The following is a 21,202-nucleotide window of genomic DNA, read 5'->3' as shown; positions in this document are numbered from 1 at the left end:
CTGTGTGGCAAACAAAAAGTTGAGTTGTTGACACAAGCTTATATTTACACAGAAAGAGTATCAGGAAAGTTTGTCCATCACTCATGGACTTGATCAACCACAATACCAACACATGCAACCCTGACGGATACATAGTTTATCAGGAAGCAAAGCATCTGTCAAAACCATTCATTGACATGGTTCAGGCTACATACACCAGGGCACGCACACAACATCACATGTTTCAGGCAACTACCAATAGGGCCAACCGATGGGATGACACCACAACTACTACTGGGGCCAACCAATGGGATGACACCACACCTACCAGTAGGGCCAACCAATAGGGATGACACCACACCTACCAATAGGGCCAACTGATGGGATGACACCACGCCTACCAATAGGACCAACCAATGGGATGACACCACACCTACCAATAGGGCCAACTGATGGGATGACACCACACCTACCAATAGGGCCAACCAATGGGATGACACCACACCTACCAATAGGGCCAACTGATGGGATGACACCACACCTACCAATAGGGCCAACCAATCGGATGACACCACACCTACCAGTAGGCCAACTGATGGGATGACACAAGACCTACCAGTAGCCCAACTGATGGGATGACACCACACCTACCAATAGAGCCAACCGATGGGATGACGCCACACCTACCAATAGAGCCAACTGATGGGATGACACCACACCTGCCAATAGAGCCAACCGATGGGATGACGCCACACCTACCAATAGAGCCAACTGATGGGATGACACCACACCTGCCAATAGAGCCAACCGATGGGATGACGCCACACCTACCAATAGAGCCAACCGATGGGATGACACCACACCTGCCAATAGAGCCAACCGATGGGATGACGCCACACCTACCAATAGAGCCAACCGATGGGATGACGCCACACCTACCAATAGAGCCAACTGATGGGATGACACCACACCTACCAATAGGTACCAATAACCCTCAAAACCGATTCTTTCATATACCTCTCAAAACCAATTCTTTCATATACCCCTCAAAACCAGTTCTTTATATGACTCTCAAAACCGATTCTTTCATATACCCCTCAAAACCGATTCTTTCATATACACCACAAAACCAATTCTTTCATATATCCCTCAAAACCGATTCTTTCATATACCCCTCAAAAGAAGTTAAAGAAAACACACCTGTTTCAAATACTACTCAAAATAACATGTGACCACCCGATTCCTTCATGTACAAGGCATGACAACAGTAACATGAAAGGATCAGGTGTTCATTAACTTCTTGGAGTAGTATACATGGTAGGCGGTTCTATACGAAAGTGTCTCAGTTTGTTTTTGTACATACTCTTCATAATCTTCATTTGGTTTATACTGACAGTCGCCAGTAGTTTATACAGACAGTAGCCAGTAGTTTATACAGACAGTAGCCAGTAGTTTATACAGACAGTCGCCAGTAGTTTATACAGACAGTAGCCAGTAGTTTATACAGACAGTCGCCAGTAGTTTATACAGACAGTCGCCAGTAGTTTATACAGACAGTCGCCAGTAGTTTATACAGATCGCTGCCAGTAGTTTATACAGACAGTCGCCAGTAGTTTATACAGACAGTCGCCAGTAGTTTATACAGACAGTCGCCTGTAGTTTATACAGACAGTAGCCAGTAGTTTATACAGACAGTCGCCAGTAGTTTATACAGACAGTCGCCAGTAGTTTATACAGACAGTCGCCAGTAGTTTATACAGACAGTCGCCAGTAGTTTATACAGACAGTAGCCAGTAGTTTATACAGACAGTCGCCAGTAGTTTATACAGACCGTCGCCAGTAGTTTATACAGACAGTCGCCAGTATAACATGTGATCTTCACACAGGGAAATGATTGCGAACACCGAGATATTGCAGGCAGTAAATAACTGATTGAAGAGCAAACAAACCATCATTTACAAAACATTGTGAAACTGACGGTAGTCGCGCGCATCTGTGTAACCATGGTAACTAGTCTAACTTGTTGATGATGGCAAAACATGTCATCAGTGGGGCTGAACTGAGGACACAAAGCTTGCAAAGCTTGTTCATATATGAAAAGTAAAGATGAACAAAACGTCAGCAATGTCAGTTGTTGTTCAACTCCAGGGTCAGCGCCTTGTAGCAGAACAATGTGTAACATAGTGAGGATTACTAAACAAATTTATCCACGTTAAGCGAACATTCTTACAAACACAGCAGCCCATTATGGGAGCTGTCTCTCTAATCTGAGCTAATCGCAGGACTCATTTGCCTGTCTGTCTGTCAAGAGCTGCAAGTTGTCTCTCTCATTGCAACACACACGTTACATCACAACAATGACAAGATATGATGGATCTGGACATGAAGCTTCAGAGACACGACTGACAACGCCTCAATGTAGCACATGGGTTCAATACGCTCTTCACAGTAAGAAGTACGAGTGATTGAGAGTTTGTTTATTTGTTTGTTTGCTTGTTGTTTAACACACACAGAGAAATATTACAGCTATCAGATGGTGGTCTGTAAGTAATCGAGTCTGGACCAGACAATCCAGTGATTGACATCATGAGCATAGATCTATGCAATTGAGGTATGATGACATGCATCAACCAAGTCAGCGAGCCTGAACCACCCGATCCCGTTAGTTGCCTCTTACATTTTACAAGCATAGTCGCCTATATGGCAAGTATGGGTTGCTGAAGACCTATTCTACCCAGGAGCTTGAAGGTTAGAGTGAGTGAGTGAGTGAGTGAGTGAGTGAGTGAGTGAACTCAGGTAATTTGTCACAAGGGTATTCAGGTAATTGTGTCCCATACAGTCAGTCTATTCAGTAACTGTGGTAATGTGTCAGAGACACAAAATCTCAACAGAACAAGAAGTCTAATGAGAGACACAGAACTCCCCCCTACATCACATGTTAGGCGTGTCTGGCATCTATGGAGTGTGGGGCGAGATCCTGCTTCCCAGGCCTGACACAGGGGACACCCTCCTATCACTGACAGGTGCCCCTTGGTGTGATACCCCTCCTCCCAGCTCACATGAGCATCCAGCCCCAGGATCCATGCTGCCTTCCAACACACCAGTCAGCAGCTCATTCCTGACCATGTGGTATCACAAGGGCTGAGACTAGACACGGCAGTCCACATGGTTTGAATGTCAGCAGGCGGAAGACATTACCTTTGAACACAGCTTCTCACACAGACCTTCAACCAAAAATATCCGAAAACTCCAAAGCAACTCCACAATTCTTTGGCAGGTCTAAATTTCTCTTTCACTCTGGTCCTTCCTATTACATATCAAAAGACAATTGTAAAATGAAAATAATAAAATATTCTGATTTGGTCAACTTGTCTGATAATGATTTTGATTTTGTCAAATTTGTCATGATAAAACATGAGAAAGGAGCCAAGACAGAGTCATCATTTTGTGTCCGAAATCTAGACTTGCAAAACCATCATAGACTTGCATTGGATTTTGGAATATTCTTTTTTCAGTATCTGTATGTGAGGCCATGTACTGACATACACCGTCACCAATCAAATTGTGGATGCAGTGAAACTGCTATGAATCAGAGGGTACCATTCCCATGAAGTCCTAGTCCTGCACCATGACCGTGGAATATATTTATTTTATGAAAAAAAATCATCTAGAAATGCATACAAAAGCAAGTCTAGCCAGCTCAAGCTGAAATCAGCATAGGGAATTTTTTTATATTTTTAGAGTCAAGAAGGATATTGTGTAATATAAGATTTCAGAGACTAAATGTTAGTCTAATGAAGTCCCAATGTCCCAAATATACTGATGGAAACAAATAAGGGAACTATGAAAGATAGAGGGAAATAAGCTTTACTGTCACTACATTTAAAATAGCGCGCATACAATTCAAAACATATCTTAGTCAAATGTTGAGATGTGTTTGTGTGCATTGTTTCCATCGCGTATTTGGAAGAAAGGAGATCATGTTACTGTCTAAAACTAAGTGCTCCCTCACTCATTCCCATCAGTATATCTTGAAAACCAGACCTAAGAAACACAGCGCTGTACATACACTGACATTCAAATAGCAAGTATCCAGAGAGCAAAGTTTCTCAAGAGCAGACAAATGAGGTTTCAATATTTGGAAATATGTACAAACATTTTCAGATATTTTTTGCATCGTTTATTGTTGCCTACTCAGAGTGTTCAAGCTACAAATGTCAGATGTGTCAGACTTCCCTTGTTCCTTATCAACATAGCTAGCACTTGTGGTACAGTGTGACACTGTACAGGAAAACCTGGCTATGATCTACGACTGCCGCCATCAGAGATACATCTAATGATATATTGTATAAGTCATATCATTATGGTACAGGAAATCAAATCACAGATAACAAAATACAATAACCGAATCAGTTTTCTCTAGTTTCACACATTTCTCTCCAAGTTTAACTGTTTTAACCGTTCTTTTCACTTTTATTTCATGTGATACAATTACTGCATCTTATCTTGTATAAGTATTTTGATAAATAACACTTTTAGAGAAGTTGTTGAGCTACATGGAGAAACATGTGGTCCATTGAGGGGCAGTCATGCGTGCCTACAAATAGTTACTTGTCGGTGTAGCTGGCAACCGTCATATGTACACATTACATCCTCTACTGATAATAACCCAGACCAACTTAACATACAGCCGTCATAGCTGTACATGGAACCAACTAATTCCAAACATCATCCACACATCACATATACATGGCAAGAAAAGGATGCTTCAGGTGCTATGAGATGAAATCATTAATCACCCTTTGCGATAAGAGTGATAGGTAGCCTAATAGTTCAAATTTCGTTTTTCAAGCTGAAGGTCCGAGTTCTATTCCCCACATGGGTACAATGTGATGCTGGTGTCACCCACCATAATATTGCTGGAATCACGCTTCCAATGGTGTGAAGCCATACCCTCTCACTCATACCTTGGTTTTCACAACTGCATCTTACCTGTGAAGATCCGTGTTAGAATTGGTCTTCAGCAACCCATGCTTGTCATAAGAGATGACTAACGGGATCGGGTGGTCAGGCACGCTGACTTGGTTGATGCTTGCCATTGTATCCCAATTGCGTGAATCAGTGCTCATGATATCAATCAATGGATTGTCTGGTCCAAACTCGATTATTTATAGACCCCGTCATATAGCTGGAATAATGCTGAATGGGGCGTTAAACAACAAACAAATAAAAGAGCATGGTATGTGGGACGCAGTGGTGATGAAGGACTGTGCAAAGACTCTGAAGTGATGTTATCTTCAGCATCTTAATAATATATGGCTAGGCACAAAGTTCAACATTCTTCTACCGACACATCTTCACAAACTGTGGAAGTTGCTAATTCACATTGTTCATAACAATGCAGCAATATGACGTCATGCTGTCTTAGCTGACAAATCAGCTATGTCTTGTGGAAATGCTAAATGCACATGTGCAAATATTCAAAAGCAATTTCACAACATCTCTCAACCCTTTCGGGCATAAAACAAGGAGTTGAAGTTTGACACAACAAGGTTACACATCACATCTCTCAATCAACTGATCATTACAGCACAATGGGAGTGAAAACGAACAATATCTTCCACAATTTCATCCAATCTCGAGTGGCATGATTGGGATATCAGCTAACACATATATCATACCGGCATGACACATGCATTGCTGTCAATGCATCATAGGATAGCGTTTGAAAACATTATTAAAAACATAGTCGCCAGATATTCTCTGAAACTGATATGTACCATATTGACAGTAGGGCATCAAGACAAGATATCATTCCAAATAAACTTCATGTCAACATCTGTTATGCAAGGTCGTCAGTCATGTTACGGACACTACAGACGTTAATCCCAATATGACAAAGTATTCCCCTTTACCTGGCTGTTCCCGGCAGGTATATAGACCAGTGTACAGTGAGTGGGCTCTCCTAGAATCACCCCATCCTGATGAGTTAGATACCTTACTCCCTAGGCTACGCTAGGCCCTGGTCCTATTTACATAACATCAAGAAGGGTACAACAATATCCTGTTGTCAACTGTCCAACAACATCGGATCACTTTTTCCTTGACGACTTCAGGACAGCGGTTACGCACAGGGGGATTAAGCGGAGTGGTCGAGAAATCTTGTTCAAATTATTTCCACAAAAATATATTTATTTAATTTACAGGTTTATAGGGTTAGGTCTATCTGTATTTACGAAGCCTTCTCAAATGACTATCACGCTATATATACTTATATGTACAGCTAGAGAAATTACCTGATTATTAAATATAGACTTAAATCACAGGTGACAATGAACATATTACAGGTAACAATGCAAGCTAATTACATGACAGGTGACAAAACACACTGACTTGTGGTGCAACTGTCGAGACAGGTAGGGCAACCGAGACAGGTAACAGCCAACAGGTGTATGTCTCGATGTGAGGGTGCAGCGCGTGCCCAGCAGGGAGACCAGACACAAAGGTTGAGGCAATTGTTGGATGTGCATCAGTGATTTCCCTCCATGCAGTGAGTGTGGGTGGCTGCAGTATGCTCAGCCAACTGTGAAGTTGCTAACAATGAGCAACACAGTACAAGACAGTCAAACACTGTATTACACAGACAGCAACATGTCCTGATCTTTGTATCACAAAATAGAACATAATTGTACAGTGTGGCATGTACGGTTGGGAATAACACTATTATAGCATAGAACATAATACTGACATTTACATCATGGCCATCAACTTGAAAAAACGGACAGTGTCAGTGGGTTCATCAAGTGGATATTCAAGTAGCTGGCTATAATGTTTTTTTACCTGCATGCCCATTAGAGTATCGAAAATCAGGCCAAATATGGCCTTTACAGAAACTATTTTTAACAAGAGTCATCAGAAAGATGCCATATCCCCCCGGCAGCTGTCTGTAAAGTAACCACTAGTAAATGTGCAATTCTGTATGTAAAGAGTCAACAGTTGAATGTTCTTTAAGAAGCATACATTGTTTACCCACTGAATGGTTTTCGAATTCTGGCCCGGAAACGAACCTGTTCCCGAATGGAGTCTAGGTCCAACTTCTTTCCATAAAAATTGTAAAAAATAAGAATTAGAAAAATCCCAAAATATCAAAAGGCACCACTTCAGTATTGTGCCTGATAGATTTGCCAAGTTTCGATCAAATACACTGAATGGTTTTGGAATTCTGCCCCGGAAAAGGAAATGATTACGGACAGACGGACGAACGGACAGACTGGCTAATCGCTATATCCCCCCGCATTATATGCCGGGGGGATAAAAAAATCTTTTGTCCCGCAATTTATGTTCTTACACATCATTGTACACTGAACTGTTGGTATTGAGAATGTAGGTCACCAAAAACTTATGTTTGTCATATGAGGCGATTAAATGGACCAGCAGTCAGTGACTTGGCTGTTTGAATGTTTGAATAACCCAAATGCATGGCTCGATGATCATGATGTCAATCACTGGATTGTCTGGTCCAGACTTGATTATATACTGGTCGTCATGATTGATACCTAAAGTTTGGAACATGAGTGCAGGAAGACGTAGCAAACAGTGGACACCAGGTGATACAGCTGAAACTGTAGACAAACATTTTGTCCCAGAAATGTTATCTTCAAAATATATTTCCAGAAAACAAATTATACAATCCAAAAGGAGCCCAGAACAAAGCTTAAGTTCCTTGAGCTTCAGCAATCTAGACTTGCCAAATCATGCAAGTCTAGTATCATTCCATGATTTATTCTCTAGGGTCTGGGAGACAGACGACTGAACCCAACAAATACTTCTTTGGTTTCAAAAACATGTTGTCACTTGTCGTTGGTTGGTTGGTTTGTTGTTTTTACGCCACACTCAGAAATATTACAGCTATATGACGCCGGTCTGTAAATAATCAAGTCTGGACCAGACAATCCAGTGATTGATATCATGAGCATCGATCCATGCAATTGGGATTGATGACATGTATCAACCAAGTCAGCAAGCCTGACCACCCGATCTCTTACCGCCAGCATGGGTTGCTGAAGAGCTATTCTACCCTGGGTCATCACAGGTCTCACCTCTTGTCACTCACTAGTGATCCTATAGGGCACTGCAGTTCCAGATTACACAAGTCACATCAATACTGCAAAATATTTACAAGTCAATGACATATGATATTTGTTTACACTGAGAATTATTAGTGAATTAACAGTGAAGGGTCGAGATACTTGTATTCAGCAAGACTTGAGTCACTGGTCACACAGGAGTAATGATGTCATTCATTGTGTTCTTTAGTACGTTTATACAGGATGTGTACCAGTGTCTCTTAATCACAGATCTATTCATCATAGGCTAAAGCACCTGGCTGGCATCTAGCTGGACATAGAGGAAGGGTACTTGCCACTGTCACCGCACAGTATCAAATGGATTGTTATAGGCCTGTCCATTTCTCTCAGCCATGGCAGAACTCATCATAGGACAAGGAGGTACATTATCTCAACTTGTGCCATGACAGACAAGTCTACACAGTTGACAAGCGGAATTCATCAACTTAGATATTGTAACAGTGAGCAGGTGAGTAATACTAGAATCTTGCATTGGCAAGATTTCAGCCATATAGGGACAAGCACACATGTTTTCTATAAAAAAAGTAGAGAATGTATGTGGTCCAGTCGGGTAGGAGTAAGGAATGTTGAAGTGGGGTTGACTAGAGAGTGTGTGTGGTCCGGTCGGGTAAGAGTAAGGAATGTTGAAGTGGGGTTGACTAGAGAGTGTGTGTGGTCCAGTCGGGTACGAGTAAAGAATGTTGAAGTGGGGTGGGGTAGAGAGTGTGTGTGGTCCGGTCGGGTAAGAGTAAGGAATGTTGAAGTGGGGTGGGGCAGAGAGTGTGTGTGGTCCAGTCGGGTAGGAGTAAGGAATGTTGGAGTGGGGTGGGGTAGAGAGTGTGTGTGGTCCAGTCGGGTAGGAGTAAGGAATGTTGGAGTGGGGTGGGGTAGAGAGTGTGTGTGGTCCAGTCGGGTAGGAGTAAAGAATGTTGAAGTGGGGTGGGGTAGAGAGTGTGTGTGGTCCAGTCGGGTAGGAGTAAGGAATGTTGGAGTGGGGTGGGGTAGAGAGTGTATGTGGTGTGGTCAGGGAGGAGTAAGGAATGTTGAAGTAGGGTGGGGTAGAGAGTGTATGTGGTGTGGTCAGGGAGGAGTAAGGAATGTTGAAGTGGGGTGGGGTAGAGAGTGTATGTGGTGTGGTCAGGGAGGAGTAAGGAATGTTGAAGTAGGGTGGGGTAGAGAGTGTATGTGGTGTGGTCAGGGAGGAGTAAGAAATGTTGAAGTGGGGTTGACTAGAGAGTGTATGTGGTCCGGTCGGGTAGGAGTAAGGAATGTTGAAGTGGGGTGGGGTAGAGAGTGTATGTGGTGTGGTCAGGGAGGAGTAAGGAATGTTGAAGTGGGGTGGGGTAGAGAGTGTGTGTGGTCCAGGCGGGTAGGAGTAAGGAATGTTGAAGTGGGGTGGGGTAGAGAGTGTGTGTGGTCCAGTCGGGTAGGAGTAAGGAATGTTGAAGTGGGGTGGGGTAGAGAGTGTGTGTGGTCCAGTCAGGTAAGAGTAAGGAATGTTGGAGTGGGGTGGGGTAGAGAGTGTATGTGGTCCGGTCGGGTAAGAGTAAGGAATGTTGAAGTAGGGTGGGGTAGAGAGTGTACGTGGTCTGGTTGGGCAGGAGTAAGGAATGTTGAAGTGGGGTTGACTAGAGAGTGTATGTGGTCCGGTCGGGTAGGAGTAAGAAATGTTGAAGTGGGGTGGGGTAGAGAGTGTATGTGGTGTGGTTGGGTAGGAGTAAGGAATGTTGAAGTGGGGTGGGGTAGAGAGTGTATGTGGTCCAGTCGGGTAGGAGTAAGGAATGTTGAAGTGGGGTGGGGTAGAGAGTGTGTTTGGTCTGGTCGGGTAGGAGTAAGAAATGTTGAAGTGGGGTGGGGTAGAGAGTGTATGTGGTGTGGTTGGGTAGGAGTAAGGAAAGTTGAAGTAGGGTGGGGTAGAGAGTGTGTGTGGTCCAGTCGGGTAGGAGTAAGAAATGTTGAAGTGGGGTGGGGTAGAGAGTGTGTGTGGTCTGGTCGGGTAGGAGTAAGAAATGTTGAAGTGGGGTGGGGTAGAGAGTGTATGTGGTCCGGTCGGGTAAGAGTAAGGAATGTTGGAGTTGGGTGGGGTAGAGTGTGTGTGGTCCAGTCGGGTAAGAGTAAGGAATGTTGAAGTGGGGTGGGGTAGAGAGTGTGTGTGGTCCAGTCGGGTAGGAGTAAGGAATGTTGAAGTGGGGTGGGGTAGAGAGTGTGTGTGGTCCGGTCGGGTAGGAGTAAGGAATGTTGAAGTGGGGTGGGGTAGAGAGTGTATGTGGTGTGGTCAGGGAGGAGTAAGGAATGTTGAAGTAGGGTGGGGTAGAGAGTGTGTGTGGTCCAGTCGGGTAGGAGTAAGGAATGTTGAAGTGGGGTGGGGCAGAGAGTGTGTGTGGTGTGGTTGGGTAGGAGTAAGGAATGTTGAAGTAGGGTGGGGTAGAGAGTGTACGTGGTCTGGTTGGGCAGGAGTAAGGAATGTTGAAGTGGGGTTGACTAGAGAGTGTATGTGGTCCGGTCGGGTAGGAGTAAGGAATGTTGAAGTGGGGTGGGGTAGAGAGTGTGTGTGGTCTGGTCGGGTAGGAGTAAGAAATGTTGAAGTGGGGTGGGGTAGAGAGTGTGTGATGCTGGGGGATGGGGGATGGGGGATGGGGCGGTGGACGAGGAGGGCTAACTTGTGCAGGGCATATGAAGCAAGATTAAGTTGGGGTTGGGTGTAGATGAAGAAAATTGTTGCCATTGGTTCAGATAGGGGTTGAGTGATGCACCATGTTTGAGGTTGAGATTGCAAATATGACACATGTTTGAATTTCAACATGAACAAAGTTAGGTAGAAATCTCTAAGTGGACTATCAACGGCTACCTATCAGCCCAACAGCCCTGCTAAATGAGAGGAAGTTCTGCCCTCTACCCAAACGACACTCCTCCGACTTCCGACTTCTCCGACTGCTAGACGTAGATGGAATTAGCTGAACAAACAGCCAGGTTTCTTATCAAGCAAGGCCGTGAGTCCTCCATGCCATTGTCGCACGACACCCAACAGTGTCCATCAAATGGTTCAAACACTTGGTACACCTGACATCCACAGCATACTGAAGTATCAGTGCCACAGCACTGTAGCTGGATCTGGATATGTAGTCAGAGATATCAACAAGACAAAGAAAGATGCTGTCAGCATTGATAATCAAAACATGTCTTCATAAATACTGTGGTGTAAAAACTTTCACTACAATCTAACGATTTGAAAACAACAATATCATCATGAGGAGAAACATGCATGCCAAACTTCAGCTCTCTAGTGCTGGCAATTTTATGGGAGGAGTTTCTAGAGCCATATATGTCTTTTGAGATAATTTAAGTGTATGGTCAAAACAAGGACAAACTGTATAATATTGTGTTGAAATAAAAGAAATAACAAATTTCAATACATTTAACAAATATGCCTGAGAAATGGCCATATAAAGATTTTTCAATTAGCTGCTATGGCAGATCGGTGAGAATACTGTGAATTTTCAGCTTTGCTGGCCCAGTGGTTTCTGAGGAGGTGATGTTTACACAGTGAGGACATACATTTTGAGAGAACTGGAGTGAGTGAGTGATGTTTGGATTAAAGCTGCTTTTAACAGTATTGAAGTTATATCACGGCGTGTCAGTTTCATGTTTGAGGAAAGCCTAAAGTGATTCGGGTCTCAGACGTTTACCACTTTGGTGAAACCCACAAGCATGGGTATTGTGCTGACAAACCTAGAAACATAATCGGAGAGAACTGGGATTCGAACCCACAATCATAGGTTTCTGGCATGCCCTAGGGATGCAACTCTGCACAGCAAATTGCGGCGCCTTAGACGACTGGGCCATCCGTGCCCCCGAGAAAACTAGAGGATAAATAATGGTCTATATCTAAAATATCATGAAAAACAGAATATATGTATTGAGATTCACTACTGACTTTGTATATACGAACTGTTATTACATTTGGAACAAAAATATGCTGAGTGATTGCAGAAGGTGAGGTGAAATTGGGTTTAACATTGCACTTATATAGGGACATGCATCAGTGTTAGAAATTGGCACTCGTCCTGTAGTCCTTGCCATACTTCCCAATAGTTAAGGTATCAGAAAGACTAGTAGAAATTTGCCATTCATAAGGGCTTTGCTATATGTTATCAGTATTAGGACTAGTGGACTAAAAATGTTATTTTCTACCGCTGTGCATGCACATGTGCGCACATGTACTAGTCCAGACTAATGCCAATGTTATAGTGCTAGTCCACTGAGATACCATGTAGCCCACTTAGATCCAGTATACAGACTGAGAACCGACCAGTTTTTGTTTCAGTCCTTTTTATCAATGACAAGTGCCAGACTGGATAACAGCAAGTACCATCTTTTAACGTCTTTTGGTATTACGCGGCCAGGATCGAACTCCAGACCTTCCGCTCTCCGGGCGGACGCTCTACCACTAGACCACATAGGCAGTCAGTGATGGCCATAAGTGGTTTCAGCTTGCAGTATGGACAAAGGTCAAAGGGTAAAGCAAGAACAAAATGTCATTAAAAAACAGTACCGGTACATATCATATTCGACTTAATAAGCACCCTGCTCTAATAAGCACCCATGGCGATATTTGCTTATATATTGGCTAGTGAACAATCCCAAATAGCACCCCTTCAGATCGATCAATGTACACAAGAATTATTTACTCGTGTATAATACACACTCGTGTTTTATATGCACCCTTAATTATGGGCAATTAAATTCTGGAAAATATATCTGTCGTGTATAATACGCATCCACTTTTCTTTTGTATCATTTCCGGCTGTCAGCATAAAGCATGAAATTTACAATATTTCAACTCTGTCTGTTTTTCTCACCAAAACTATATTCTAATAAGAGCCCCTATTTCTAATTTTGAGAGCGCCCTGGCCGCTTAATACGTCGAATACGGTATATCTTGTCCTACTACCTATAAAATTGCTGAGTTATGGCCATAAATCGCTTGTTCAATATGGCTGCCGTGGTGGTCAACGGTGACAGATCAAATTGTTCAATAAAAATATCCTGCAATAGTGATCAGCTGTTCCAAAGTGCTACTCTTATGGTTATTATCATTTTAAACATACATGGTAAAAGCTGCAACTAAAATAACAAGATATTGGAATATATTATGCCTGAGAAATTAATAGTTTCAAATACATTTCTTTGAATCATTGCATCAAAATTCTTTGAGGTTATATAAGTGTGTATTTTTTAATCAAATCACTGTTAGATTGGTAGAAAATGTTTGTACAAGTGATTGCTATTTCCGGCTTATATTACAAGAAAATTTCAATTTCTGCATATAGTACATTGTCAAGCAGAATAGGAAATACAATTTAATTTGTAAATCATCATCATGTCTACTGATATCATATCTCAAATTTCAGATTTTTATTTACCAATATAGTTTGTTAACATGGTTAACACCTAATTCCTTGAAGGGATACAATGTAGTTTTTTACCGTGCACGATATGATGGTGACCAAAAGCACTCGGTCACCCTTGCAAGTCTTGTACACACTAATCAACAACACGGCATGTGTCAGTCTGGCTGCACCTCTTCATCTTATGTCCTTTGTTATGATATCCAGTCTCAGGTTATTAGGTCCGGCAAGAACTATCTAAAAAACATCAGGTTAGCAAACTTTAAAATGTCTGGTTTGCACTTTTTCAAATCAGACATTTTGCAGTCACAACCAGACAAATCCCGCACACAGACCAGTTTCCTGATAACTGAATTAGAGTGATAAATAATATGAAATAGCAAAAGATCAACAATTACAGTAATATTTTAGAAATGGGTCGATGTTGTGTAATTCTCAAGCCATGTTAACTGGGTAAATAAACCCAATTTAAAAAGGTCAGAAGGCGTGACATCCCTCAACAAGAGATGTCCTATGCATCTGGGAAATTACAACATCAAACAATCAGGAGAGGGTAATCAGCAATTGGGAGTTATTCTCTAAATCTGAAGGATCTGACAGTATCCAGGGAAACGGAGTCACAGGGGTTGTAATGTTGACTGTGTGTCTCCACAATTCCATTCAATGCACTGAACAAAACATGAGCCATACAATACAACTGCAGAACCAAAGGCTTTATCAGATAAAAGCAATGAGCTATACAAGTCACTTATTGCCTGCGGCAAGCCTGGAGGAAACAGTGATAAGCCTGCCTCAAACTGTATATGTCCTCTCTCCTTCACAACTAGCGATGGTATACACAATATAATGTGTCCTCACATCTTAACACAGGGTTATACACCAACTAGAGATGGTATACACAATATAATGTGTCCTCACATGTCAACACTGGGTTATACACCAACTAGAGATGGTATACACAATATAATGTGTCCTCACATGTCAACACTGGGTTATACACCAACTAGAGATGGTATACACAATATAATGTGTCCTCACATCTTAACACAGGGTTATACACCAACTAGAGATGGTATACACAATATAATGTGTCCTCACATGTCAACACTGGGTTATACACCAACTAGAGATGGCATACACAATATAATGTGTCCTCACATGTCAACACTGGGTTATCCACCAACTAGAGATGGTATACACAATATAATGTGTCCACACATCTCAACACTGGGTTATCCACCAACTAGAGACGGAACACAATTTATTGTGTGCAAGAAAGTATGTTGGGGGTGAGGGTTAGGGGGTGGGGGTTACGGGCAGGGGGTGGGGGTGGGGGTGGGGGTGATACACAATGTATGAAGATGTATGAGCCTCATCTCCTCAGCATGGTTTTGCAATTTTTACAAGTTTTATTCAACTTCAAATGAAGAAGGCATAGAAAGCACACTATACTCTCCACACAACCAAATACACCTAATTACGCCTCTTTCACACACGAGGAGAAATTATCTTTAAGTTCAGTTGCTTAACTTGAATTTATGAAATCTGTGTATTTGTTTGAGTGGGTGGGTAAGCATTAAAATGGACCAATACTGATTCGACTGAATGTTTAATGAGGAAAAACTATGGTATTACTGAAAACAGGTGAAGTTATTTACTTTGCTGTTTTGTGATGAAACATGATTTCCATAGTATCTATACAGCATCCTGTTTGATAAATCTATAATTGTATATCCTTTATCTGCAAGGGTGGAAGAGGAAAGACATATATATACACTATGTCCTGTATCTGGGGGGGAGGGGGGATATATACAGTATGTCCTGTATCTGGGAGATGTATACAGTATGTCCTCTATCTGGAGGGATATATACAGTGTGTCCTCTACCTGGGGGAAATATACAGTATGTCCTCTATCTGGAGGGATATATACATTATGTCCTGTATCGGGGGGGATATATACAGAATGTCCTCTATCTGGGGGATATATACAGTATGTCCTGTATCTGGGGGATATATGCAGTATGTCCTGTATCTGGGGTATATATACAGTATGTCCTCTGTCTGGAGGGATATATACAGTATGTCCTCTTCTATCTGGGGGATATATGCAGTATGTCCCCTATCTGGGGGATATATACAGTATGTCCTCTATCTGGGGGATATATACAGTATGTCCTCTACCTGGGGGAAATATACAGTATGTCCTTTATCTGGAGGGATATATACAGTATGTCCTCTATCTGGGGGGATATATACAGTATGTCCTCTATCTGGAGGGATATATACAGTATGTCCTCTACCTGGGGGAAATATACAGTATGTCCTTTATCTGGAGGGATATATACATTATGTCCTGTATCGGGGGGGATATATACAGTATGTCCTGTATCTGGGGGGATATATACAGTATGTCCTCTATCTGGGGGATATATACAGTATGTCCTCTACCTGGGGGAAATATACAGTATGTCCTCTATCTGGAGGGATATTTACATTATGTCCTGTATCGGGGGGGATATATACAGTATGTCCTGTATCGGGGGGGATATATACAGTATGTCCTCTATCTGGGGGATATATACAGTATGTCCTCTATCTGGGGGATATATACAGTATGTCCTGTATCGGGGGGGATATATACAGTATGTCCTCTATCTGGGGGATATATACAGTATGTCCTCTATCTGGGGGATATATGCAGTATGTCCCCTATCTGAAGGATATATACAGTATGTCCTCTATCTGGGGGATATATACAGTATGTCCTGTATCTGGGGGATATATACAGTATGACCTCTATCTGGGGGATATATACAGTATGTCCTCTACCTGGGGGAAATATACAGTATGTCCTGTATCGGGGGGGGGATATATACATTATGTCCTGTATCGGGGGGGGGATATATACAGTATGTCCTCTATCTGGGGGATATATACAGTATGTCCTCTATCTGGGGGATATATACAGTATGTCCCCTATCTGGGGGATATATACAGTATGTCCTGTATCGGGGGGGATAAATACAGTATGTCCTGTATCTGGGGGGATATATACAGTATGTCCTCTACCTGGGGGAAATATACAGTATGTCCTGTATCTGGGGGGATATATACAGTATGTCCTGTATCTGGGGGGATATATACAGTATGTCCTCTGTCTGGGGGATATATACAGTATGTCCTCTATCTGGAGGGATATATACAGTATGTCCTCTACCTGGGGGAAATATACAGTATGTCCTCTATCTGGAGGGATATATACATTATGTCCTGTATCGGGGGGGATATATACAGAATGTCCTCTATCTGGGGGATATATACAGTATGTCCTCTATCTGGGGGATATATGCAGTATGTCCCCTATCTGGGGGATATATGCAGTATGTCCTCTATCTGGGGGATATACAGGATGTCATGTATCCTGGGGTATATACCGTCATGAACCAGGTTGGTAAATATTTCATCCTGCACCTGAAACGGGTCTACCTGTCACCTGACTACAGTGCATCAGTGCAGAAACAGCTTGAGGGCAGATAAAACACAGTCCCTACTCACCCCGCTACTTGGAGGACACAGTGTCATTCTACCCATGTCCGACAGAAACTTCCAGAGACCTCTCCCTATTTGCTCCTTATAAAACTGTCACCACACTGGAGGGTGGGGGTGGAGGGGGAGGAGGTTCTCAAGTCAGCTGGAGAAGGACACTGCTCACTACCAAGGCAAACATCCTTGTATGCTACTCAGTATACAGACGAAACTGTAAATGTACTTTTTTCTTTTGGCAGTGAAAACCTAGACTGGTTAAAGTACTAAAATGTAATCCAAGACTGCGGAGAACAGGAACTGACAGCTCTCAGTTTAGAAACAAAGTGGATCACCATTACTTACAGAGGACTCTGGGGTCTGCAGTGGTCTATTCAGGTTTCTAAACTAAACGCCCTTTCCAGGCAAAATGGGAAGAGAACATTGTCTTGCTCTAAATTGAAATCATTTTATTTTCTAAAAGAGGTATTGTATTGCATTTGTTGCATTGCATTCAATAATCTAAAACTACGCCGTAGACCCTTTTCCTCTTGATCACGTTTAGTAGTTATGACTATAAGATCGTGATTTGGGAAGATTTTTCATTTCAATTTGGAAGTTTTACTGACATTTGCAGCAGGGAATATTAGCCTCTGGACAGGCATAGATAACCCCAGGATATATCTATCTACCTATCTATGTCTCGACCATACCCCTGCTCCGTCCCTCTTCCCTAATTAATGGCCCCCTTCCATGCCACTGCTATTCAACAACTGTTATTTACATGACTTAGTTCTCCAGCTGACTGTAACATCGTTCACTATCTTGGCAGCCCAGCTCGACAGCCTTGCTGCTGCCAGATAACGAAGTTGTCAATGCCAGCTTAATGTGTGTGTGTCATGGCCTGCCTCAGGCTGCACTTCTCAATATTATTATACAGTGAATAACGAAATGCTTCAGTGACTGTTGACTGACTGTGAACCATCTTTCATCAAAGTGTAAATATACCAACATACATAAAGAGCTACTGAGGCTCCGGCATGTGTTCTATAGAGCAGGACAGAAGGATATACAGGGTCCCCACCGCTGATTTTGAAAATTAAACATACCCCTATCAATTATTTTCTTCACCAAAAATGAAAATGGGTACTTTATATACGTACATAAAATTGTAATACTTTCAGCACGTTCAACACAACTAGATCGCGTCCTTATGGAAGTCTAAAACAGATGACTGAATCACCGTCTTGGGTTGACAGGCGGTCGACCGTGATGTCGCAACTAACATTTGTTTCCACCGGTCTTCAAGCTCTGATGTAGGTTTTAGTTCAACCTATATAAATAATAAATATACTATCTACATGCGAAAGATTTAAAAACAATAAGTCTCCTTAGCCATGCTTCTCACATAAATAGCAAAATACGGCGCGGTGTATCCATGAGGTATTCTTTGATGTTGAACATGCTGGAGAAACAATGAAACATCGGGGACGCAACAGACAAAGACCCCGAACAGAATTGTGTGTGTAATGAATCGTAATTTGATAGCAGTATTTATTGATCGTAGGGAAACACGAAAATTGGAACAAAGGAGATTTTCGTCATAACGCCGACACGGGCCTTTATTATAGCACGGAGACCCACTGACAGCGTACTATAAATTTACCAAAATATTCAGCACCGATTGCGGACGCTCGCAATCGCGAGAGAATAAAGAACTGACAGCATGCGATCCCCAGACATCCAAAAGTTGGCTGCTAATTGCAAATGACAATAAATACACAGAAGCTGCAAGGAAACTATTCAACCAGAACACTTCGGCTTCAACACAAATTCATGTGACATGCCGGCTTGCACGGCTGGAATATAATGGGCTATCTCACATTGCCAAAACATACGGTGCACCCTCTGTGGATTCTTCCTACCTTTTCTGTCACGACGGGTAATCCAGACAGCGACGTATTTCTGCAGACGCTAAAGATCCAGCAAATTATTTCCCATTTAATTCCTCGGTATGATTTCCTTCTCACAAAGAAATTCCTCCAAATTTATCCATTTTCGACTCCGCGAATCTATTCTGACTCAAACCATGAGTTCAGCATGCTATAGGTTTCGCGCATGCGTCTTTTCCCACAGAGCAGGAAGTTTCATCACCTCATTATAAGGCTTGACCCTACGCATGTCAAACTTGTATTTTTATTCACAAAAAATATTATCTTCCTCATAGGTTTAAACAAGAATTGCGTACATATGGTATTAAAATTTAGCCGTAAATTCTCACAGTTGACAAACATCAACGTTATATCAGAATCTTAGTCGGCGAAGACTTCTGAATGACAGATGTGATATTGAAATGTTGATAGGATTCACGATAGAAAAAAACGTCTTGGTGAGGGTCCATTTAGTTATGTCAACATTATCATATACAAATGGAAACTTTATTTGCGTGTATTCTTTGCAATTTGTAGTATCTTGACTTTTAATTGGGCTATCTTAAACAGACAACGCTTGTGTGTAGTTCGTCTCCTGGCAGGAGAGCGTTAACGCGGTTTTAAAGGTCTGGTGCAGACAGGAGTCGTCTGCTGTTGTCTGTTACCTAATACGTTAGCAATATACCTGGGAGTAATTAGCTTGCCGACCACACCACCTTTCCTCCGCGCACACACACTGCCATGTGCACGCACGTGTATTTTGATACACGTGGTCGACTGAGAGATTTGGAACCGTTATAGACAATTCTCTTCATAAAGATTCTCGCAAATCACCGAACTATTAAACACAAGATAAAGACACAGGTCACAATGGTAAGCGATAACGTTATCTGTAAGTATTTTGAAAATTCGTTTTTTTCATCTGTTAAATCCGCTAAGCCTACCTGCTGGTCTGAAAGCTGGTTCTATCCACTCTATACCCCCGAACCGTCACCGAAGTCACTTGTCGCCCTTCACGCCCGGATCATGTGATGTCGGCAGCGTTATAGGGCCACGAACATTATATGGCCACCTTATACAATTACATGGCTTCCAATAACAGGGAAGTCATTTCAACTCTATTTACTGTGACTGCGCCCCGTGCGATTAAGTCTGCGTTAAAAACGAACGATACTATCCTAGCACACTCGATAATCCCGACAACCTTCGCTTCCGCGCAGAACGGCACCACTGTCTACTCGTGTGTATATGCATTCTGTAGTTATCGTTTAATATAGACTTCAAAGTTGAAATCCATTAAACTATCTTCATTCGATTAAGTGGTTGAGGTGTATCGAAAAGAGCTATATCGAGCGTTAATATATACCCCTTGACCTCGTCCCTGTATAATCCCTGATCTATCTCAGCGCGGGGTGGTCGACCTCGTCAATAAAACATGCCGCACGAACCGCACACTATAGGTCGTGTGTAGAGGGGTGTAAACATACCGAACAATTCACTGCCTTGTAGTTTAGACTTCAGCAGTAAGTATACTTACCTATCTCTCTACACTGAAACCCTGTCAGTACGGATCCCGTTATTCCCCAAATACCCCTCCTGCCCCTGTGGTTCCCCTTTAGAACGTCTGCATTCAGTAAAGACCGCCTCCGTGGTCTAGTAGTAGAGCGTCTGCCCGGAGAGGGGAAGATCGGGGTTGGATTCCAGCCGCGTCATACCAAAAGTCGTTAAAAGATGGTACTTGTTTTTACCCTGCCTGGCGCTCGGTATTAAGAGGCTAAACGACGACTGGTCAGCTCGAAGTCAGTTTACATATTTCTGTACTCTAGGCTTTAACTTACAGTACTGAACGGGCTCTAACTGTACTGCAGTGTGGTAGGTTCAGCTTAAACTGTACGGGTCTTAGTTACCGGCATGCATTTGTATTAAATCAAACCTAACAAAAACACGCATGCAACGGTGACCAACATCGGTTATCTGAACTACCAATATAAGAGGACGGTGGGGCCTTGTGGTTCAAGCGTTCGCTCGTCACGCTGAAGGCCTGGGTTCGATTCCCGACATGGGTACAATGTGTGAAGCCCATTTCTTGTGTCCCCCGCCGTGATATTGCTGGAATATTGCTAAAAGCGTCGTAAAATCCAACTCACTCACCAATATAAGTTGTCTCTAGTGAGCCTGAGCTGGGCCACACCAAGAGAGGTCTCTCCCCAACCTACGGGCGACAATATCGATCTG

The 21,202-nt window shown here is 42.6% G+C and overlaps 1 protein-coding gene across 1 annotated transcript in view; it reads right to left on the bottom strand.

Moving 5' to 3' along the window:
• The window catches only part of LOC139465910 (unconventional myosin-Ib-like), a 91,696-nt gene extending 72,573 nt beyond the window's left edge, over nt 1-19,123 (bottom strand). The window contains exon 1 of the mRNA XM_071247900.1: nt 18,962-19,123. The gene's annotated coding sequence lies outside the window, so the exon portion shown is untranslated. The remainder of the gene's footprint in view (nt 1-18,961) is intronic.
• Nucleotides 19,124-21,202: the final 2,079 nt, after the last annotated feature.

This window comes from Haliotis cracherodii, unplaced genomic scaffold (genome assembly GCF_022045235.1).
Source record: "Haliotis cracherodii isolate W230 unplaced genomic scaffold, xgHalCrac1.p SCAF_18, whole genome shotgun sequence".
NCBI lineage: Eukaryota > Metazoa > Mollusca > Gastropoda > Lepetellida > Haliotidae > Haliotis > Haliotis cracherodii.
This window is presented reverse-complemented; position numbering and strand designations above follow the sequence as displayed.